The following is a 24,311-nucleotide window of genomic DNA, read 5'->3' on the forward strand; positions in this document are numbered from 1 at the left end:
AGAAAGAACCCAAGGAACAAATAGAAATCACTTTGCAGAGGAATCTTGCTAGATGTGACTAATTATTAGCACAGCTGGGATATGTTCAGCTGTGTTAAATGTCAGTGTTGCTTGCTTTGGTAGATTTGTCATGCTACCAAAAAAACCTAAAAATGTCCACTGCCTAGCCTAGTGCCTTTGAGATTGGCAAGCTCGATATCAGAGACCTTGAGTGCTTCTGACCACAGCATGCTTACCTTGCAAATTGTTTAAATATAGAACTAATGCAGATCTTGTTAATTTTTTTTATTATTGTACAGTGTCATTTCCCTTCCATAATTTTCTGTTGATTCAGTCAGCAGTAGCAACAGAAAGATGAATATAGACCAAAGAACCAGCCTCCCCTTTGCACCCAAACACCTTGAGGGTATAAACAAGTTTATAATTGCTGCGATTGTAACCATGAATACATAGAACTTATTTCTGAACCTAAAGCCCAGTCTACCCATAGGTGTTGCTATTAACACTGCCTAGAAGTACATTTTTTTAAAAAAAAAAAACTTGTCAATTGTGTGATTGAACTGATAGTGGTTTAGTGTAGAAACACCTACAATGATATTTCTTTCCTGTGCTGGCACAGTAGCGGTTTAAACATCTTTGCCAGCACAGCTGCATCCAAGTTAACTGTAGTCCTGGTTTCTAAATATAGCAACAGGTAAGTAAGGACTGCAGATTGTGGGGTGGTGGTACAGGTGCAATGTCACACAATGGAAATAGACCTTTCTCTAATTTTTTTACATGTTTTTCAAGGTGGCAAGCAGTGGCGCTCTCTTCCCCTAAGGTGCACAAAGGTGTTTAGGTAAGGAAAAGGTGAGCTTTTGAAATCCTAAGAATATTAAATCTGATCATTCTCTAGGGAAAGATTTTTTTTTTTATGGTAGATGTGAACTTGGCAGCTTTCTTAATATTTATTTGAAGGGCAAGGCTAGGAATTTATGGCAGCTGAAAACAGTTTTCTTAAAGGAGATGCTGAGTCCATGGTTACTCAGCTCTTAGTTGTCTATTTTGGTATATCAGTGCCTGGAGAAATAATGGATTTTGAAGCCCAGATTTTTATTTATTATGCACGTGACTTCTTGTCCATGGCTTTTTCTGCATCAGAAAAGCTTAAGCCCTTAAAATGTACCATGGGGGAAAAGGTAGAAGGGTGGTCTGATTTCCCCTTCCCCATTTCCTGCTGTGTCACCAAATTTATTTTATTTTTCTTTTCTTAAAGAGGGCAGACTATGAATAGCAGCTTGGATATTTTTTTTTTTTGTTTTGCCTTTGAGGGGTGGGGGGAAGAACAAAAAAACCAAAACCAAACCTCAAGACTATCTTATCAGGAAGTCCTAACAATTTTGCACAGGTTTCAGAGCAGCACAGCCCTGTTTTGGCGCACTGTAGAGTTGGAAATGAAAACTATATTTTTCATTGGGGTTTAAAGTTCTGACCTTACCTGACATGTAAAGTGAGCTACCTGTGTACACTTAATTGCTTTTATGAAGTGTAACTCATTGTGCCACTCTTAAGTTGGTCATGTCTGACCTCAACTTGGAGCAAACCCAATCCAGAATCTGTAGTTTTAGGCATATAAATTGGTGCAGAGGGATTAAAAGGACGGTTCAGCAGCCTGAATAAAGTACTTGCTTGGTGGTCAGAAGTGTGGAAAAGTCTTGAGAGGGAAGAAGAGCGTCTGGGGTAGACAGAAGCCATGACCAGGGAAAAAAGGACAAGAGGGAGTTGAGCTTTGACAGGTGGCAGTTGCAGCGTCAAAGACTGGTATAGACAGACCGCAGGAGGGAGCGCGATCTTTATACTCGTGACAATGGTTCAGATTCAGAGGTTTCCCCCAGCATGCGATCTTGAAACAAATTGGGAAGCACGCATGTTTGTTTTGCTTAAAAATATTTGGTGCTCCGCTGAAGAGCCAAAGGTCTAAAAACTGAAGTTGTACCTGTGTTCCTCTGAGAAGATAGTATTTATGGGTCAGGTAGGCAGCCGATGAGTAGATAGGGTCTTGCCTGGTAGACTTTTTCCAGAACACATTATAGTCTGAAACTTGGCTGAACTATTGGTGTATTTCAGAAACCGGATTATTTTTAAAAATAGAACATTTTTATACTCTGTTGGAACAAATTATTTCTCCATATCAGGTGCCTTAGTTCCAACTTTACAGAGCACAGGAATGTAAGCTCCACTTTAAAATAACCATAAATAGACTTCTTTAAGTATTAAAGTCATATATTCTACAGGCAGCGTGTTCCAACATCTGACACTTTCCATGAGAAAGCTGGGAATCATCCCTTCCAACCGGCAGAAAGCTGCTACTCCCAGCCCTAGAAAGCTGAAGGGAACAAAAGTTCTGCAGTCATGCATCTACAAGTAAATCTGTCATTAGTCCTACCTTACTCTGCTAACCTGATCCTTGAAAGGCAGTTTGCACAAGTTTCTCCTCAGCAAATGGAGATGACATGAGACAATACACATGTTAAACTTGTATCAGATTCAGAGGTTCCACTTGAACCTTGAGGGTGCAGTTGGGCGATACAGCTGGGATGATTTAGCAGCTTGCTGCTGGCCAGACAAGCTGCCATCCCTGTGCCTGCCCCCCATCTTGTGCCAGCTCTGATGCTCATCCAATCCTCCAGAAGCCAATTCAATTACATCACAAAAAGTGGGTACCTGGGTCTCCTGCAATACTGCTTTTTCCAGCCCTCTCTGGGAGGGAGGCAGTGGAATTATGACCTGGGGGTGCAACTCCCCTGCAATCCTTCTGTTTGCCTGCCTCACAAACAAGTATCCTATTTTTCTGAACTTTATCCTCCTGTTCTGCTCTCCAAGTGGTCAGTCTCCAAACAGAACACCATCACTCTCCTTCTGTCCCCGATTTCTTGTGCTTCTCTTACCACAGGACATTTTCTTCCCAGGGGAAGCCTTATGCTACAGCATACAACTGCTATGCTACAGCATGTAGCTGCTTGCAGCACAGGGCACAGCTGAAAGCTGAGCGCTGCAATTAGTTGCATTTTGTCAACTGGTGACATCATACCCCCAAAATAAGAGTGTTTTCTGCGATGTTTATGGCACTTTATTATTAATTACATTTTTGTTACATCAACACAGGGCTCTTCATCCATGGGTATCCCAGCAGTTTGTGAAGATAAACTACTCGGCCGCATCACATCTCTGCTTTACAGATGAGAAAAGGAAAGCAAGTGGTGGGGGTACTTACCCGTGGTTGCAAACCGAGGGGCTCGGGAGGAGGAACGTGCTCGCAGGGAGAGCCGAGATCCTTCCCTGGACAGACGCAGCTCTGACCCGTGCCATCTAGCGGCTGCCGGTGCTTGGGGAGCCATGAAACGGGCTGAGAAGAGGGTTTGCTTCCTCTAGGGAGAGAAAAAGTTTCTCCTTCAAAAGTGAGGTGTAGTAGCAGCGCACTCCCGAGTAGTAAGAAGTGCCCCAGGATCTGTACCCGCAGTGCTCTGCCGCTGCTCTAGCAGAGTCAGCGATAATGAATTCAGAGGTGGGAAGATTTTCACTCTGCCTGCGCTTCCTGCTGCACCCTCACGCTAGAGCTGAGTGCCGAACCGTTCCTCAGTGGCTTTAGTTTTCTTGCGTGGGTTTTGGAATCGTGTGTTTTCCAGTCCGTTTCCTTCGCTCCCCCTCCCTAGCCATTGTTTGCTGGAAGACTAAATGCTCTGTGTGTACTAGACCTGAGGGCATGTTTCCCATTTTACCAGCCCTGCAATCAGTTACCCCTTCATCCCCTCTGTTTGCAAACCTGCAAGAGTTGTTAGCCTTTTGCCCTGGGGGTGAGTTGCTAGGACAATAATGCTGATCAGCTGGCAGTTATGCCTGGCAGAGGGCTGTAGCGGGGGGAGCAGCACAAGCAGAGCGTTCTATGCCTGTCAGCTTCAAGGAAGGGGATAGAGCAGAAACACTGGCTCCCCATAAGGGAGCCTTTCAGGCCTTGGATAGAGTCAGCACTAAGAGGAAAGTACAAGGGTTAGCAGGCTGGGGACCTTGGTTAGAAACAAATCATGCACTGTATGTACCAGCTAATGGCAACTCTGTATGTCTGAGTAGTCTCAAGATGCTTGAAGGACAATCACTACTATTGATTTGCTGGGCCTAGGACTATGAGGGAGCGATGAGGGAGAGAAGAGTGTATGATAAAATCTGCTCTTCAAAATTAAGGAAGGGCTTAAGCTAAAAGACAGTGTTTCACTCGTAATGAATGATACTTCTGTGTTGTGTGATGACTTTTTCCTGTAACCAGGGACGAATGTCGTCTTTTCCCTGTTCTCTCCTTTTCCGCTCCAGAAAACCTTTGCACTGTGTGCGCATTTAGCAATGGCAGGTTGAGCTGGAAAAATCCAGATCAATATGCTTAGAGTAGATGTTTCTGTTCAGATCAAGAATTGCTCTGTATGTATGTATGTAGGTGTGATACATCACTGGAGACCAGGTTCATCAGGATCCTACCTGCATGCTGGATTTGTTTTACCCAAGAGCCAGCTCTCTGGTGTTCTAAGGCAACAGATTTCTCCTTGCGTATCAGAGGCTGGTGGATGTTACTTTGTGGTTCATAGAGGTAAGATGTAGCAGGTCACTCTTTTAAAGGAAGTGAGCACCCATAGTATAGCTGAAGTTATTAAAATCTGATAATGCTCCCACTGTAAAGCTATGAAAGTAGAGGTACTCCAAACTTGGAGTTTAAACTTGGGTTAGAATTTAGCTGGGGGGTAGAGTCGCACTGGTGCAACGTACACTGGCACTGCAATGACAGGAAGGAGATGTAAGAAAAAGATATACAGGGAAAGAAAGGAAATGGGATGCAATCTTTGCATTTCACACTTACAGCTGAAAGATTTATTCCTCAAACTCAGTGAATGGGTCTGTGGATCTCACTCACCGCTGTGACTTCTGGATTTTCCTAAGTGCCTTGAGATATCAGAAGTCCACCTCAGCACCATTCCGGCTACCAGCCAGAGCTCTCCAAAGCAGCCTGTGCCTGACTAGGCCACCAGAGAATCAGTATTTGGCCCTTCCGTGCCTCTAGCCAAAGACAGAATTTACCAGAGCTGGAGTTAAACACAGCATCTAGTGCTTCAGCCTGAAGTGGTGTTTTTGGTTGCACTTGGCTTTTTTCTTTCTATGTTGTTTTCCTAGTAAAGCTTCAGATCACACCAGCTGTTTAACAAAAAAGTATAAGCAAGCACCTCTACTGTTTCTTACGCACATGGCCATTGCCATGTTCTCTATATCACTGCCAGTTCCTGTGAATAGCTAACTGAAAAGTCATGTGCTCAAAAAATCAAATTTTCTTATCTGTTTAAAAAGCTTCCTTGTTCTTTTCCTTCAAATTGTCATAGCCTATTTCTAGCACTGTGCTGAACCACTAGCACAGCAGAACCGCTGCTGATCATGTATGCTGGTCTTCCAGGTTTGCCAAAACCTGCAAGCTTTCTGCCCACACCTGCCCTCCGTTTGTTTCAATTTGCTTTACCTTTTCCCAGTTTTGGCACTTGGATGCTCTAAAATCCACATCTGCTCATTGTACACGCTCTCCCTGAACTACTTTTAGTCCAGCAGCTCCTATCTCTTGTTCCTGAACACCAGAATGATCACACTATGCTATATTTCCCGGTGATAATGGATGATACTCGGTACATAACTTTTGAGACCCCAAATCTCTCAGTGAGCACCTCACAAACGATGAGCGATTTACTTAGCTAAGACCTTGCAAACCTGCACCGCGCATTTCCTACTCTACATTTGTCCATACTACCTGAGCAACAGTGATAGATGTATATGGAAAAAGAGTGCGGTGAGAGTGGTTTATGCTTGTACTTACGGTGAAGAAGCTGTGGTGCTATGTAGCAGCCACCGCTGTCTTGGACTTGGGTCTAAAGCTGCCCCACTTGCTGCTTCACCGTGACGGTGCAGTTTGCCTAACGGCAGGGTTTGTCCAGTACATAAGCCATTAGATCTCAGGGCACCGAGTGCCAGCTGCAGCGCAGCCCCCGAGGGAAGGGTTAGCACACCTCATTGTCAGACAGATCACGTCAAGCACACGAGGCCGGGGACACTTGGCAGCATGGCAGCCGGCTAGTGTATTCAGCTCTCGGCGAGCTCTTGCCAGCGCAGCGCACCGCGAGCACGGCCAAAGGTGCCGCCTCTGCCCCCACGGACGTGCCCGCTGCCAGGGGGTGCAGGGCCCCCTCCCCTGCTGCGGCTGCGCTCGGGGCAGAGCGACCCTGCGCACAGGGTGGCCCACTCGTCACCACCGTTTGCAGACGAGCAGCCCCTGTCCTGCCGGCGGTTGGCTGGGACCCCACCAGATGGTGCTGTGACACTGCCTCAAGGAAATACCCTGTCGAGCAGAAACTTGCAAACCCCATCTTAAAACAGCCCCGGTGACCCAAACCATTGCCTGGGTGGAAAAAGAAGACGCGCGCACACACAAAACCATCACAGCACCCTGGGCGCAGCGCTGGAAACTGCCGTGCTCCTCGCGTGGTTTCCTGCAGGCTCACCTGCCGGGGGGCGGAAGGAAGAGGTGGGGGAGCGGGCAGGGGACCTCAAAAATCACCCAAGGAGCAGAGCTGTGTGCAGCTCTCTCAAAAGGACCTGCTGGAAGCCACCTCTGTGTCTGCAGATACACCGTGTGCCATCCCTCTGACTCCCTGGCACTGCCCCAAGCCCCTGGAAGTCCCTCTGTCAGTGAGGGCTGACGTGGAGGGCTGCACACCGGTTCCTCCAGCCCAGCTGCAGCCCCAGGGTAGCTCCCCAGGTCGTCACAACAGCTTCTGGAGGATTCAGAAGTGCAGCTTTACCAAGGGCCCAAGCTGCCCACTGTAGAGGAATGAAGGCAGTGGGTTGATTAGCATTGATAACATGCAGCTGTGGCCTCGCCTCGAAGGCAGTGGGTTGGTTGACATGGACGATGTGCTGCTGTAGCTCGTTCCTGCTAAGTGCTTAAATAGCACCGAGGAGGGTGGGAGAGGTGGTTGGGTGGAGGAGGGGTGGTGTGGTCTGTCTTCTGGAGGAAGGAGAAACAGCCTGGGCCCTGCCAAAGGTAAAAGCCTTGTTGCAGCAGCCCACCTTTGTGACCTCTGGCAGGGCAGTGGAGGGCTATGGAGAGGTTGAATTAAGATCCAGATACTAAATTGTGACGGTAAAAACCACAAACTAACCACTCAGGAAACCTACACAGGCTAGTCTTGAGAGGAGAGCAGTTAGCAAGGCTTAGGAGTAGCGAGAGCTTGCAAATGCTTGTCTTCTGCAGTAGACTGAGAAATTTAAAACTGTCTGCTGAGTAGCTAGCTGCCCCCAGCATTGTCCTCCCGACACGTGCGGGCCCACGGGAGCTGCCTGGAGTGGAGGCTGTGCTCTTGTCTTGCTATGGCCCTGCTTCCCGCTAGTGCCAGGTACGCACTGCATGCTGCCATTCCTCCAGAGGAGTCTGGTGACAAAGAGGCTTCAGGAAATAGCTTTTGGCTTGGTCTGGAGAAAATTTCTTGCTGTCTGGGTGTGACTTCTGAATGGAGAAGTTTTCTGCTATGTTTTACCACCCAGTGCCCTGAAGCATCCCTCTGGTAACAGGGCTGTTATTCCCTGGCAGCTGTCCTGCGGGCTGGCTGGGGGCTCTCTTGCCAGGTGGGCCTTTCCATGGTCCACTCCAGAGACCTCTGGCCCTTAACAAGCCAGATCCCCAAGGCAGCCACCCCACACTCCAGTCCTCTGCCAATGTCGGGGCTCCACAGAGGTGACCCCCAGACAGCAGCCCCCACCCTCAGTGACAGGGCCCAGTTCCTCTTCACTGTCAGCCCTTTTACAGCAAGGGGACTCTGCTGGCTTTCTTGATTCACCCCTGGTACCTGGGAGCTGAATTGGGGTCCGTGAAGTGTTTATCTTTCGAGACCAGATCGCTGAGCTTAAGGCCAGAACAGCCAAATTCCAGACTCCTGGAGGAGTGGATCAGCTCCCAGACTGCCTGGACCTTTGCCTCAGCATGGCAAAAAGATGGTAAATTGCTTAATTGTTTTGTGGTCCAGAGAAGGTGGCAAAGCCCTGGTCTTGGATTTCCCTGATCCTATTTGTCTTTACCAGGAGTCCAGCATGTTCTGCCTTGTCCTTCTTGGTACTTGCTGGACTGAAAAGCAGGGAAGACAGAAATGCTAATGAGGTGAGCTCCCAATCAGCCCAACTTCCCATGGACATTCCCAGCATTTGGAAAACCTTGCGCAAAACAGCACAGGCTACTTTCAACAGTATCCATTTCATCTGGGTTAACAGACTTTGTTGCTTTTTCCTCAGCCTAACTGTGATGGCCATCCACCCTGAGCCCTGTTCTATGAACAGCACTGGCAGAACTGGCAATGCTCTTGCTCTTCATACAGCACATTGCCAACGCACCTCCATCTATGTGCCATCATCCAACATCCACACAACACTATTGGCCTGCTAACAGCCATCTCCCTGGCTCCAGGGGCAAGGGTATCTGAGCCTCAGACCATGCAGAGCAGTTCCCCTTCACTACATTCTGGGCTCACTTGTTCTGCTTTTTACTCCAAGAAGCATGTTCAGGCCATTTCGGCTCCAAGTTCTCCAAGAATAAGCAACAAAATTGAAAGGCAGTGTTTGGGAATGCTATCCCAGGGTATTCAAACAAACACTTTCTACCATTTCATCTACTGAGAAAACACTCCGCTGTGGAAAGCTTTTCTGATCTTCAGTACCTCTGGGACCTCTAGTGTCTTCTTAGGGCAAGACTGTCACAATCTTCTTAGGGTGAGACAGTCACCAGGCACTTGCCCTGCTTCTCATTTGCAGCTGAAGTACATGTAAAGAGGGCAGGGGACGGGGGGACACGGCTGTGGCCGCTTACAGCAGGGTGGGAGGGAGCTGCCCGCACTTCAAAGCTCCTGAGGCTGTCCACAGGCAGGAAGGGCTGCTCTGAGCCGGGGTGTGAGGCGAGCCTGCGACAAGGAAACGGCGAGGCCGATGGGATGTGAGAGCTGCGAGTGTGTCAAAGGCAGGACGGAAGTGTTGTAGGGGGCAGCCCTATTTTTAGCCACCTCTTGCAGAACTTTGCTGGTGCTTGCTGGAGTCAACGGCCGCTTCCCCTTTCCTTGATGTAAGCAGCACTGACTGGGTTTAGATCTGTTTTTATTTAGCCACTCACGTGATAGTGTTGACTGAAGGGTCCCTCCAGCCCCTTGGACTCAAAAACACCCGTGGTCAGAAAGTCCTAGTTAAGGAGAACAGAAAGAGTCTGACACTTCCCCGTCTCCATTTCAGGGCTGCGAGAGCTAGAAACCAAAGCTGAGGCTGCAGAGCGTGACGCTTAGTCACATCAACGGGGGATTTTGCAATACAGCGGGTGCGGAGCACAGGGCAGGCACTGTGCAAGCAAAACTGAAGTGCTTTGTGAGGACATTTGACTGGGGTTCTCCAGCTGCAAGGCCCGAGTATTGCCCTGCATCCCTTGCTTTCCTGCTCCACTTCAACCTGCTTGGCTGCTGGAGGTGTGTGGGGGGGTAGAAGGGTTTAACACACCTCAAATTAGCATCGGGCATTATGGAGAGCAGTAGGTTGCTGTGAATGTCCTCTGCCTCGTTCCTTTTAACATTTGTCAGTATTAAACGACTCCTACACCTGCTGCAGGGAAATGCATGGGGAAAGGCCATACTTAAGCCAGACTAGAGAGAAGATTAGGCAGCAAGACAGAGGAGCAGCCATGGGGAAGGAGCATGAGCTGAGATGTGACTTTTCTGTACAGGCTGTAATCACCAAGACAAGTTCCAGCCTGGTTCCAGTTGCTGGGAGTTTGTATCAGCTTGACTTGAAGTATTCAGTTGAGGGACAAGTTGGGAAGGACGGTGTCCAGGCCTAGGTAGCCAGAGCTTGCTGCTGGTCTCAGCAGACCTGGTCCCCATGCTTGTTGCCAGAAAGGAATGATATTGCTGTAGGGATGGGAGAAAAGCACATTCAGAGCCAAAACAGATGCAGTTCTGGGGCACTTTCAGAGCAAACTCTTCCCAAGCTGGGAAGTAGTGAGGAGCAGCAATGGGAGGAGCCGCTGAGAATTGTGCTCGCTCTGTGGCTATAGAGCTTGATGTGACCAAGAAAGCAACACAAAGCCCTGTCCCATACTTGAGTCTCCCTGCTATAACTCTTTCAAACCCACATGTTTAATACCACCCCCAAAGCCCCTGCAAGTGTCTGCTTTATAGTTCGTGTTTCATACTGTCCTTCACCCCTATGGCAGACACATTCATTACCTATATAGCCCATTCTTAGGCTGGATTGATTAAGGCAGGATATGCAATTCTTGAATGAGAGATGGTGGATGGAGAAGTGCTTTTTACTATAGCAATTGTATTTAGAAATGAGAAATCCTTTACAAGGTGGTGGTGTGGGGAGCAGGTTATTGCCAGTGCCATTGCTGTCCCAGAGAATGTGCTGGAAAGTTGCTTTGGCCTCTAGATGGCAGCCCTATTGCTCACACACCACAATGCTAAAAAGTACAGAAAAGCTTTCCTTTCAAACACGGGGCATAGACAGGCCTCCCAATTTAGTAGTTCAGACCAAAACCTATGGGCAGTCAAGACAGCATTGGAAACAAACTAGATATGTTTTTTTCTCTCCTCTTGTTCAAAAGGAGGACTATGGATTTGCTCCCCTCTGGGCTCCACACTTACCTGTAACGGACCAGGAATTGCTCCCTGGGAACTGACCCTGACATTTCCGAAGTTGCATGGAAATCAAAGCAGAGATGTGGTAGCTCCTTTAGGCTTCACGCTCGCACCTATTTAGTGTGTGCTTTGCCTGATGCGCCAGCAGCGATCCTGGGGTGAGAGCCAGTGCCTCAGCACTCAGAAGGGTCAAAGGCTTTGCTGCTGTACTTGACCTTTTCGGGTATAGGGCTGTGAATTTCACAGAACTTAAAGCCCACTTTGCCAAAGCTATTTGTGCAGTTAATTGCTTCCGTTGTTTCAATAAAAAAATCCAGCTAGGCATTTAATGGCTCCAATCCATGGCCACTCTGTGATTCACTTTCCACTTTAAGGTTTGAATGCTGCTTTTCTTTTTTAAGCATGGGAACAAAAAGGGAGAGTTAATGTCACATTGATACATCTATCTTCATGCTCTCTCCATATTAAATGAGATAAACCAACCTTTTGAGGGAGAAGGGTCATAACTGTTTCCTTGTGTGAATGGAGATGCTGGCAGTGGGAGTCATAGGAATCAATCAAAGCTGGCTGTTAGCAGAAAGTGTTAATAGACTGTCTTTCTAATTGATTTAAAAGTTACTTAGTTGACCCCATTTCTATATTTCCCGAGAACTCATAGTCATTACTTCTTCCATCCTTGCAACACCCTGAGAGCTAAGCACCATAGTCTAAGGGGGGACTGAGGCTGTCAGCCAGACCTTAAATGTGTTTGCTGCCTAGAGATGGAAACTGGGGTTTACATGTCCAGCCTGTACTGAAACCAAAAGGCAGCAGAAGCAATGCCCTTTTGAAATCCAATTAGGTGCTCTGCCAGCATCTTTAAGTGCCTCAATACGTGTAATATTCCTCCTTAGATGACTTGTGGGAAGTGTGTGTCACAACCCTGCACGAACCAAGTGCACAAATAAGGCAGATGACATCCACAGGGTACAGAAATGTGACATTTTTTAATTGATATTTTGGGGAGGTGATCATCAGACAGGAAGAACATTCTGCTGTGCCAGTGCCTGGTACAAGTGACGAGCCTTGAAGTGGAGCAGGGCCAAGTCAGTTGTTCACTGGAAGGGTGCTCAAGCATTGGAACAGGCTGCCCAGGGAGGTGGTAGAATGGTAGAATCACCACCTCTGGAAGTGTTCAAAAAACATGTAGGTACTTGGCAGTCCCGGGTTAACAGACTTGGTGATCTTAAAGGTCTTTTCCAACCTAAATGATTCTGTGATTCTCCACGGTCAGCAAAACTGGGGGACTCAGGAATGCACTTCTCATGTTATGGACAGTTGTCAGATCAAGGTCTTGTCAGAGGTAGGATATACTCTTCCCAGTGCCAGGAAGGAGAAGAAAGGATAATAAATGCATAAGAAAAAGGGGAAACAACTTTTAAAATAGATTTTTAGTTTGGATTTTTTTTCCCACTTTAATAAAGCAGAAGAAATTTATGGTCTGATTTGAGTCCCAGTAATGCTCATGGAAATCCCTTTAGTGAATACTGGACCATGTCCAAGAAAAGCAGGTTATCATTCCTTTAACTTCTATACATCCATAACTGTGCCCTTCTGCATGCAGTCTTGTTAGATCTTGCCAGTAGATTTAATGTGAACCTCAGCAGCAGTGGACCTGGACGAGACACTGGAATCACATGCCTCTTAACTCTGAGCCTGTCTTTCCAGAACAGTGGTGGTAAAGGAGGATGCCTTGACTACAGAGAAGGTAGCTGTAGTCTTGACCGGAGTATCCAGCTGAGAGGTATGTGACTTCTCTCTGTCTTGCACTGAATTTCTCTGCCAGATGGGTGATTTTAGCACACCAAAACCAGAACAGCTCAATAAAATGGTTTCTGCGTGAACAGCTCAATGAAAATATCTTCTTGGTTGTGGTCAAAAATGCAAATTAAAACCCTTTTGAGATAGACAGAAAATGGACCAGAAAATGGCCTTGTGTTGCCAGGACCGGAATAAAGCCAGGCACCTGGAAGCGATCTTTTCCCCAGCCTGGGAGACTGGTGATGAGAGGAAGCAGATTCCAGTCCTGGCTCTGCCAGAGTTTCTGGGTGCATTTTTTAATCTGCCATTACTAGATCTGTGCAGCTGCCACAAAAGAGGTCAATGAGAAAACTCAGCTCTTGTTTCACCCCCCTAGGAACAGGGAGCACTTCTGGGGAGTTTTGCACTTTGTAAAGTTTTCACTCTACATCTGTGCTGTCCTCAGTGAACACGCTTGAGTTTGCAAAGCCAAGAGGTTTGAGCCAACTGTACTTGTGCTGCTGGTAAGGACATAGTTTCTACATGGACCAGGCTCTTCTCCACTGTTTGGAGAGCAAGAGTCTTTACGGAAGAGGTGCTGCAAACACTCAGTGAGTCTGGGCTTGAAACTAAGCCTGAAGCCTGTGTTATCCATATATAAATCTAACAGCACCTGGGAATTCACATCGAAGTTTATACCTAAAATATGTCTCCCCGTATTAAGAGTTTGGAAATATGATTTTGGGGTAACTTGCTAGCCTTCCTTTCTTTCCCTGTCCTGACTCTCTGACCAGCAACTACAACTGGGAACTCATAGGGCGTGTGGGCTCAGCCTAGACTGCATACATTTTTGGGACGTGTTTTTGGGTTTTGAGCCACAGAGTAGCTATGGCTGCTCCTGGTGAGGTGGGATTAGCCCTCACACATCCCACCAGCTGTCTGTCCTTCGGTGATGCTGGTGTGCTGTACAAGGTGCAGAGTGTGAGCATGAGGTACGTGAACACAGAGGTTCCTGTTGAGGCCCGAAGAAAGGAAGCTCGTGGCGTGCCCCCAGAAAAGGGAACAGGAGCTGCACCTTCCGTCATTTTGGGCTATGAACAAAACCACTTCTCATGTCCCAGGAAGCTGAAAGCTGCTGCAGATCCAACCTTATGTGAGAAGAAAACACACCCCGTGATTCTGCCTACATGTGGCTGCAGATTCCCTGCCGCAGCCTGAGCCAGTCCTCCCTGATGACGTGTGGCCCTTGGTTGGTGTGACACCTAGCTTCTGGGGAGCAGGGCTGTCCAGGCCACTGATGGAGCTGGGCTTCCTCAGCTTCCCTTTCTGCTGGGTGCCACCCCTATGAAACAGCCTCTGGCCATCTGGAAATTCAGCATGGCCCTGTACCTTCCAAAATGAAGATTTTGTTAAACAGTTTTATATTTCTAATCATTGCACAGCTCTGTTGTAAGCTTCCCAATACCTGCCTCAAGCAGCTCATCTGAGCTATTCCTCCCATACTAATCTCTGTGATCTGTGGCATGCATACAGCACCGACGGGAACGGGAACGGGGACCTCCCCTCTGCTGCACCGTATTTGCCAAAACAGGCATAGCTCAGGATAACCGGATTTGAAACAGCAGGCAGCAGCAATAACTGGCCTGGAGGGAAGGCAGGGAGTTGCCCATAGATATTTTTTAGGGGGGTGCCCAATTTGTGATATCTGATCTCTTTCCACACCCCTTTAGCTTCATGTACAAAAGCCTGAAGGATCATCCCTCACCTCCCTGGCTTGAGTGCTTGAGTTTAGATCTGTAAGATCTTCTTTTTAGCTGCAGTGTTTTGTCTGTGATGACCTATGTGTGTGCATGACAAAGACCTCCAGAACCGCATCTGGTTCACAGACTGGTGTTGTTGCCACTGATGCTACTTTGTGAGGATGGAAAAGGTGGTGGACGTTCATGCTATTTTTTCTCTGGAGCACACAGACCCAAAGACTGGCTCTGGCACAGCTGGTGCTTCCCATGACTCGTACCCCACAGCTTATATACAGCAAACACGGCAGCCAGTCACCCAGCCAGGACCTCTGTCTTGTGGGGGTCAGGATGGGCTGAGGCAGGCCTGTAAGTACCCCTGCTGACGAGCTGAAGGCTTAGTCACCAAGGCTCTCCACAGAGCCATGTAAACACTACCCACATTTCCCTGCATCAGCCCTTGCCATTGGGCTCTGCCAGAGCCCTGTCCTTCTGCTCCCAGTGCCAGGGGTCACAAGCTGGGACCAGCAGCCGGGTGCCAAACGCGGGCTGTAGCTTTGTGCAGCTGGTCTGCTAGAGGTCGTCACACGCCTCCTTAAGCAAACAGGGATCCATGCCAGTTGATAAATCATTTACGAGGAGAAGCCAGAAGCAAAGAACTAGATTAACCAGGTCACTGGGTGTCCTGAGGGAATGACGTGTCAGTGGAGCTGAAACAGCAGATCCCACAGTTGCAATCTGTTGCCGCCTTCTGTCCTGACAGTAATTCATGGAAATCCCTGGAACTAGACACTAGAGATGGAAAAACCCATTAGCTCATCCCAGTCAGCTCACTAGTTAAAGCAGTCACTCCCATTGTACGTTTCCTGGCAAAGTTAAAAATGTCTCAGGAGAGGGGATTTCCACTAGTTTCTTCTCTAGGGGAAACTATTCCACCTATCAGGAAGGCTGCCTTGAGCAGTGCTATTTTTGCAAACCAGAAGTAACTCCAGATCCCAAGAGAGAAAAACAAAAAACGATTCTGCTGCAGGAACGGTGGCACTGATGTTTTTCTGCCTGAACAGATACGTGAGATGCGGGGCACATCTCCAAATGGAAGCTCCATGTGTACACGTGTGTTTAGACACAGCCACCAAGGTGTGCTCGTGTGTGTATATACACCCATGTCCTCTCTCCTCCCCAAGGGTGGGATGACCTTGTGCCTTCAACACAACCAATGTGTTGTAGTGTGATCTCACGCCCAGTTTGCAATTGTGCAGCTTCACTGACATCAAGGCGAAGCATGTTGCTCTGGGGAGGGAAGACACGCATGGAAGATGGGAGGCATCAGCTGGTGGTGGTGGTCCAACACCCATTTCCCCTGTGAGTGGGGAGAAGCCACTTCTCCTTGTTGGGCCTCAGGTCTCCTTGGCCGTGTCAGGGGGAGAACGACACCCCCCTCCCACTGCTGGGGGCTCTGAGGCTGAGCACATCAATGGCTGAAGGCACTCGGGGCCTGCACGAATAGGAAATATGATGCAACGCAGAGCTGTGTTGTCGCTGACGCCAGCAGAGGCTATGGAGGTTTTGGCAGCTAAGCTTTTCAGCACCTGGGAAGCACTTTGGGACAGTGGGGAAATAAATTAGCTGTGTGATGGCATTGAAAGCCTTATCATTAGCTTCAGAGCTAATTCTGCATTTAGATGAATGGGTGTAGCACCACACGTGGCCGAGCTGGAACCTGCAGAGATAGCAAGGGTTGCTCCCTGTTCCCGTTTAGAAAGCTTTTGGCCAACGGAACTGTGACTTGCAGTCTTGGTAGCTTAGGTCTGGGAGCAGAGGTCTGTGGCTGGGGTAGGCACAGTGGCAATGCCAGCAGCAAACAAACCCTGTGCTACTCAGGGCTCTGATTACTAGTGCCACAGGGTGTTGGTTATATGCCTCTTACGAGAAGAAGGCGGGGTATTGCTTGGGCGCTTGCCCTGAATTTGTGACTCCTTCTCAACCAGTCATTTTATTTGTCTCTCACAGCTGGCACAGCCGCGTTCCCCATCAGGGACTCCTCAGATTTAGGCACTGTGATATGCACTGTTCTAAGGACTCGACTGTCATTTAGCAGCCAGCAATGTCGAGGCTGCCCTCCCGAGCACCCTGTGCACCCTTGTGTCACTGCAGGATGGCTGATGAAGCCTGGACTGAACGTGCTCAGCTTTGGCCTGGTCCTTCTTCTCTGCAGGCTTTTTACTTCGTTCTGTTTAGCACAAAACACACTGAAGCATGAACAAGGGCTATAAAAGAATGACATGAACTTTGGAAGAGGATCTAACCAAGGAGGCACAGGTCAAATTCTGGGCCTTGACCGGCTCCCTTTAGCTGCTGTCAGGTACCAGCCAGCTGACCTACGAAGCCCCTTGCCCCTTGCCCTGTGGAAGGATAAGAGCAGGTAAAGCCCAGTAATATTTTAACTATGAGATTAACTCTTTGCCAGTTCAACAACGGAGGGTTGTCTATTTCTGTGGATGAAAGGTGCTGACTCAAAGCTCTTCTGCACACCAGCCCACGGTCTGCCACCGCTGGTCACAGTGCCGGCCACCCTGCCTTCCTCCACGTCCTGAAAACTCCCATTTAACCCTCAGTAAGGAAAGGAAACTTCAACTCCAGAGGCAACTGCCTGGAGACATGGTGCAACTCACTGCAACACAGGTCTCTGGCACTTTGTCCCTAAAGGAGGGCCAGAGCAAGAAGAGCAAGCCATCTTCCTTCTACATGGTCAAGAATCTTCCACCTCTCCATCTCCCTACAGTCGTAAAGTCCTAGTGCACCCCAAAGCCACACACCATGGTGGCAAGAGATGTAGGGAAGTCTTTGAACAGTCCAGGCACTGAAATGCATCCCCTTCCCAGTCTCAAGTACTTCTGAGATGCTCATCTCTCACACCTTGAAATTAGTGGGCATTTCGCTGATGCTCTCAACACATGCAGTAACAGCCCCTGAGGGACAGGTCCAAAGCCCACAGAAATCAAGGAGGATCTTTCTGCAGACTTCATCGTGGCAACAGAAATAAGTTTTGCACATGGCAAGGCAAAAAGCAACACCAGCCTTCACTGGAATGATCTGTTGCAAAGGTTATATTCAAAAGAAGAAAGTACCAACTGTTTCATTTAAAAATGAAAGTTGAGATTGGTACAGGGAAAGCTAACCTCCCCTCCGATAGGGTGAGGCTGGTGGCAGCAGCATCCTGCGAGGCTGGAGCCGCAGCCAGCCAGACGAGCCTGCCTCAGAAAGTGGAACTGACTAATATCAGTCGTCTGTGATGAGTTGGATATGAGTGAAATCATGCTCCATATAAACAGTGTGAAAAGCAAATGAAGATGATAAGGAGCGGGGTTTTTTTATTGCTGTTGTTTCTGATTCAGTTGTGGGAGAGGATAACAATGTCGGCAAAGATTTCAAATAGCAAAGCAGAAGCAAACAGTGGCGACATGTGGCCCTGGATGTTCAGTCGTGATGACACTGAAGCCTCGGTTTCCCAGGTGCTTGTACTGAACCACCTTTAGGAGGCTTGGTTTCCAGTACGTGCTCAGCACTCAAAACCAACCAGCTTCACCAGAGAACTGGGGCCACAGAACTGTAGCTACTGACCATGTGCTTTAAAAGCCATTTCCACTGGAGAGACAAACGTTTTCCTTCCACTGCCTCATGTAGCCATCTTTCCTTTCCTACCTCAGCCATTTGCACCGGACTGTATGGGGCAGAAGTGAACCCAGGCCCCACCAGAGAAGGTGGGGAGACCCTGCCCAGCATGCAGATTGTTTGCAGATCCTTGCAGCGTGGTGGGATCAGCCAACACCCTGGTACAGGGTGTGTGTGCGTGTGATGTGGTTAAGGAGCACACGGTCACTGATTTTCAACTGCCTACCTCTGTTCTGTGCGTGGCCTGTGTGTCAGTTTCAGGCATAATAACATCATGATATCATAATGATATATCGCACTCTGATGACACCATTGCATGGAGTAAGCCAGAGCAATCTGATCTCATTCTGCAAACGTGGAGATGAGTGTTCCTGCTTCACAGGACAAGTGGGTGGCAGGTAGATGGAGATGGCGCTACCTATATTGTCAGCCCTGGGTGGGAACGTGACCTGCTGGGTTAAATTAGGTGGCTGGAGCTTAACACCTCAGCTCTAGATCTGCCTCAGTGGCTGTGGGTGAGTCACCAAACCAATCTGCATTCACTTCTTCCATCTGTGAAATGGTGACAATAATATTTCCTCACCTGATGGGGGGAGGGAAGGGAGCGTGTGTGTGTAAGAATGAATAAATGTTTACAAAGCACCTTGTAAGCAGTGCGCAGGCCAGCTCTGGCTGTGCATAGGCGGAACCCGTGTTGTTCCCTCTGCTCCGGGTTGCACCATACGGTGAGCACGCTGTGGGGTGTAAACACTCCCCTCAGAGTCAAACAGTTTCAAACAAGAGCAAATGAGATAATTCCTCAGGAGAGAAACAGAGAGTGAAGACTTAATGTGTTACCAGCAATTTCAATAAGTTCCATTCAAGGAAAAGCAAAGTAACTTTTAAACGAACAGAAAAGAATAAAGTAGAAAAACAAATGAACTGTGACCAATTTTTTTTTAATGGTAGCATGATCTCAGGTTTCACTTCCCAGATGGGAAACAGAACAGAGAAGTGAATCCCCTTGAAATAAAAGTGAAGTTAATAACGGGACGCCTTTAGCTGCTTGCCACATCCTGTGTATGCTGATCGCTCCGTTTACAGCTGGCAGGAGCCCTTCTAGACTCTTCTTTACCACATTAACTCTTTGCCGAGCCAAACTGTGTTGTATAAATAGTCGGGATAAAGCCTCCCTGCATCTCCCCTCCAGCACCAGGGTGCCCTGTGTGCTGCCCTGCACTAGCGATCACCTCCCTTCCCGCACGCACCGGCGCCTGCGTGCACACCGCTGCTGCCCTGCCCTCGCACCGGCGCAGACCCACGCTCCCCACGCCTTGCATCAGCGAGCGCTCGCGCAGCCCTACTCGCCCTTGCGTAACACCCGCACCCCCGCCCAGCCCACGCCGGTTCTTCTGCAGTCTGGGGCGCTCACACGCAGCCACGTGATGGCCACTCAGTGTCTTGCTCACATGTTCACTAGCTCTTGTTCTTACACACGTACACATTTCCTTAAGCTAGCATGGACACACACACACATATGCACAGTCTTCCTAGTCTAGTACGTGAACTCACTGATGCACACATGCACAGAAATACCTATTTTTTGCTTTTTCTGGCACTAAAGAGAAATACCTATTTTTTGCTTTTTCTGGCACTAAAGAGATACGGAAAAGCATGCACTTCACAAATGCAAACTGGCCGTAACCATATACAGCCCAGCTATGAGGCAGAGCTATCCCCCTCCATAGCATCGTCATTGAAACAGCCCTTCTTCCTGGCACGAGCTTTCTGACTGAGGGTTCAGCTGCTTCAGGAAAGGTGGCTTAGATTGGCATATTCTTTCATCAGCACAGCTATTTTTATTGGCCTGATTTAGCCTGGACATTTAGGTTTTGGCGTGTTACTGGCTTTTGCTGCTGCTGCTTTTCGTTCTGCTTATACTGTTGGAGGTGACCGTGGGACCCTCTCTTTGCCAGCAGACTTGCTCTTTTGAACTGTTTCACCAAAAGAGCCTTTGCCACCCACCACCCACACACCTGCTCCCCAATGGGTCTTCACCATTTCAGTGGCACTTACAAATTCTGGTTTGCATTTTGGAACAGCTGTATTTGAAACAGACACTATCATATCCTCCACAGCCTGAATCTGTGGGGCTCTGATCCATCAACAATACTAGAAGTGACAGACTGGTCATCTTTGAACCACGCATCTTGAACACATGTGAACTTGGGAGGAGCTGCACAACGCCAGCCAGCATCCCAGCACTGTACTCGTGCAAGCAGCAAAGCGGTACATGTGCATGTGCTGTTATTGCAGGGCAGTGCAAAGCCTCAGCTGGAAGGACACTTTAATGAAGAAATTTATTTCCAGGTAATTTCAGTCCTCTCTGCTGGGTGGCTGGGAGAATGGTCACGGCTGACACCAAGACACCAGTTACTGCAGAAATTACATTGTGTGGATACTTGTCCACTAAGAAGCGCCTGTACCGTTGGCTGAAGTCTCATTTCACACAGGACTTCAGGTAGCCCTTGAAGGGGAGAGTTTCTTGCTGTTAGGAATTACTGCTGGACCTATTAGCCAGCTGGACCAGCCACATGCAGGATTGCTGAAAAAGTGATCTGTTTTTCTCCCTGACCCCTCCCAAAGGTGGTCCCAAACTTCTGATTAAGCTCTAGGTACGTGCCAAGTAACAGCTCCCTGCAGAGCTGGGGGCTGGGATCCGGGCCTTTCCCAAGTGGCACTCGAGAGCCAACATCCTCTCCTTTCCAGGAGAGCTAATCCCAAACATTTGAGAGTCATGTTCCAAAATACTGTCAGTCACCTAAAGAACATAATCTAAAAAATTAAAACCAATAATGTTGAATTCTGTATGTTTGCCTCTTGACTCTTCAGTCTTCGGCTCACGCTCCAGAGTTTCCATGTTTTTCTTTGCACTGGCTAGCAGGAAAAGCATGCTTTTCTTAACCGAAAAATGAGATTCTCTTATAACCACACGATCTATGGAGCAGAGTCTTAAAGAAAAAAAGTAGGAACAAAGAGGAGCATCAGCCTTCCTCTTCTCACAACTCCAGCAGCCAACAATCAATGTCTCACGTGTGTGCAACACCTCTTACCCTCTTACAGAAAGCCAAGGATTTGTAGGGAGGAGGTGCCCTGCTGTTGATCTCCCAGACCACCTGGGCTTGGCAATGTCAAGGAAACTGCTGTGGAGCAGGGCATCGTGGCATCCCATCCATGCTCATTACCTGTACTGTAAGGCAACTAAGACACCAGGCCCAATGTCTCTGCTCTCATGAGAAGCGTGATTAGCTCTTCTTTGATGCTGATTAGTCCAGGCTTTGCTTTTGTTTCTCAGTCAAAAGCCTACCTCTCCATGGACCCAGGGCCCAGTGCAGCACTGGCAGCTGCAGGTGGCGAGAAACCCTACTTGAAATAGATAACAGGCATCATCCAGCAAACTATTTCCCCTCCCTGCTCTCTCCACAGAGCCTGTGGTGAAGCTCCTGCCTCTCTGGGGCAGTCACCTGTAGACACGTGGCATTTCTCCGTCTCTCATTTCTCTGCAAAACTTTCCGTATGCAGGAAAATTCAGAAACTCAGAAGGCAGCCTTCTGCTCCCAGCTCATCTGCCTTCCTGCATGGAGGGGTTGGATGCCTTTGCAATGTGTCACCTCTGAGCCTCTGGTCCCCAAACTCCAGCCTTGGAATCCACGTGGTTCTTTACTGACTTCGTAAAAATAAACAAAGTCCTGGTAGCATTTAGGTCATGCTAGTAAATTATTTACACACACACACTTCCCTTCCATTTCTTACTGCACAGGTCTTGGTGTCACCACACCCTGCCAGGGACTGTGTTGTCCCCCACTGTGTGGTCCCTGCTCCATGACAGTCAGATGCTGATGCTGAACAGGCTTTCAGTGCACAGGCTGGGCTTCGCCAGCTGCTGCTCAGGGCTGGATGTTGCCCACAAGGCAGTTGCATCCAAGTCTCTGAAAAAGTGGGTCTTGGCAGTCCAGCCAGAGCAGGTACACTGCTACGGGTGGCTTGGTACGCAGAGCTGAGTTCAGGACAGATAAAAGCTTATCAACAGATGGCATCCAGCAGGGAACAGCACTGCGAGGCAGACGGGTGGCAAAGCACAAACTTCCCTTGCAACTATTTTTAAAAGCACCTTTACATCTTTCTTTTTGACTTGCACAGCACAAAGAAACCAAAGCATCAGCCAGTTGTTACTGAAGGTTCCTGTACTCCTCTACTTCCCTGGTGCAGGCCAGGGGGCTGGTGAGCACCGGCTGGGCCATCCTGTCCTCTGGCTTTTACCGCTTCCCCCTGAAATAACAGTGGAATAATGTGTGTAAAGAGACACATCCAGAAGATGGACCAGGAAGCTCAGAAGTGGAGGGGCCAGGGTGCCCCTGGGATGGAGGGCAGCTGACGGGGCGGGGGCAATTGCCTAAGCTAAGTGCCAGGTCCAGCACATATGGATCCAGGTCTTGGTCTAGCCGTAGTTTAGTTTCCCCATCGACCTGTGAAGTGCTTCAAAGGGTGCTGAGAGAGTCTGCAAAGGGTGGTGGGAGCACCAGCACCTTCTGCAGCCAGCGGGGAGGCTCCCGCGCTGCCGGGGCAGGCTGCAGCGGGAATTTTACCGCTAACTCCCGGAGGAGCAGAGCGAGGCAAGCGCACAAAGCCTTCTCAATCCGAGTTCAAATGTATGAATTTACCATATCTAACGCCTCCCTGAAATCCAGACAGACTCGATTACATTCCCTCTCCGTAATGAATCAGTAATTATATTGAAGAACACTATTATTTGTCTGGCATGACCTACATAAACCCGACTTGGGGAGTGCATAGTTGGTGCAATGCCAGTGCTCTGTGCCCTGCGTATTATTGCCTTATAAACACAACCATTGTTTGAATTTCAGATCAAAACAAACCGAGCCACGTCACTTGTCAGTTATTAGATATCTTTTTCCCAAATGCTCACCCAGACCGTATTACAATAACAATAATTATTATTACATACTTCCTTATTATATGTTTGTGCCGAGGTAGCACATTTGCCTTTTTCCCACACGTTAGTAGCTTCTCCTGACTCTTATGATTCACTTCTGCTTGTTTCCCAATGTCCATAAGCTCTTTTTGTGTTCCCGGCTGCATTTCATCAAGACCTGCAGACTGGCCCAGGGACCCACGGTGCCGCATTGCACTAGTCCACGAAAGGTTGCAAATGGCATGGGGGCTTTGCTCCTCGAAGGAATATACAAACAGGAGAAAGACATGGACCCTGCCCCCAGGTGCTTTATAAATATTTAACTTGGCCTGATAATATGATAAGGACTGATTATGTGATTTGGACAGACTAAAACCCAGCCCTGCTTGGGAAGGGCTGGAAACGGACCCTCTGAGGGAAACTGGAGGGTGGGTGTGGGTGTGCAGCAGGGGCACAGTGACAATGCTTCCCACAGACACTGCTGCAGCTGGGGGTAGGACTTACCTTGCCTAACTTGGGACATCCAAAATTTAATTGTCAAATCCTCAGCAAGTTGCTGATCTGCCTTTACAGCACAGAAGAGAAGTGGGTGCTTGGCTGCTGAGTGAGTCAGCCCTTCTCAAGATAAATGTTCAAGATAGGTGAGATGAATCACATGCTAGAGGTGCCTATTTGTCTCCATTGACTATGCAGGAAGCCTGTCCAGCTAATTAGGTTTAGACACCTAACTTTTAGGCACCTAAAATCAGGTGAGAGGAATCCCATCCTCATCGATATTCTTCACTACCAACCTGATAAATGAGGCAGTGGGAGAGATACCCTGGAAATGCCCTCCCAGAACTGGACCTGACCAAATCCCTCTGTCTTCTGTGCCTGGGAATCTGCAAAGCCTCGCCTCTGCGTCCTCCCCACACAGCTCCTACGGGCATGGGGTGCTCCAGCCATGCCCAGCTGGCAGAGATGAAAGCCTGTTCCCCGCTGTGGTCTGAATGAGGCAACGGTCTTGTGGGAAAAGACAGAATAGTGGAACTGAAGCCTGTATCATAATGTATTCAGAGCAGGCAGGGGGAGGGGAAAAAAAAAAAAAAAAAGAAAGAAAAGGAGACTTGACCTTGGCTTCCTGCCTGGCGCTAAAAGTGTGTTTTGATGGAACGGGATAGGTGGGAAAGCAAGCTGCCTCCCTGATGCAAGTATCTCATGGAACTGTAAGAAGTGTGGCGCGCAACCCGTGTGTTTGGAAATCAGGTTATGACAAGTTCCACTGTGAAGGGCTGAAGTGGCATTTTTCATAGGGTTACAGCTGGGCCTGTTGGAGGTGAGCCGCCACCAGCATTGCACGTCAGACAAATGACACAATCCAAGAGGCTCCCGAGTAGGTTTACATTTTCTCCTTTAAAAAAAGAAAGGTGAAAGTATTTAGTCCTAGCA

The 24,311-nt window shown here is 48.5% G+C and overlaps 2 long non-coding RNA genes across 2 annotated transcripts; both read right to left on the bottom strand.

The window, feature by feature from the left end:
* Nucleotides 1-534: 534 nt before the first annotated feature.
* On the bottom strand, nt 535-6,988 carry LOC129736451 (uncharacterized). The gene is made up of 2 exons (XR_008733065.1): nt 3,254-6,988; nt 535-2,365 (listed from the first exon to the last, which is right to left on the bottom strand). It is a non-coding gene; the product is annotated as an uncharacterized LOC129736451 (long non-coding RNA).
* A 9,193-nt stretch (nt 6,989-16,181) lies between these two features.
* LOC114016369 (uncharacterized) lies at nt 16,182-22,669 on the bottom strand. Its single transcript, XR_003560787.2, has 2 exons — nt 19,523-22,669; nt 16,182-19,486 (listed from the first exon to the last, which is right to left on the bottom strand). It is a non-coding gene; the product is annotated as an uncharacterized LOC114016369 (long non-coding RNA).
* Nucleotides 22,670-24,311: the final 1,642 nt, after the last annotated feature.

The sequence above is a fragment of the Falco cherrug genome, chromosome 7 (genome assembly GCF_023634085.1).
Source record: "Falco cherrug isolate bFalChe1 chromosome 7, bFalChe1.pri, whole genome shotgun sequence".
Lineage (NCBI taxonomy): Eukaryota > Metazoa > Chordata > Aves > Falconiformes > Falconidae > Falco > Falco cherrug.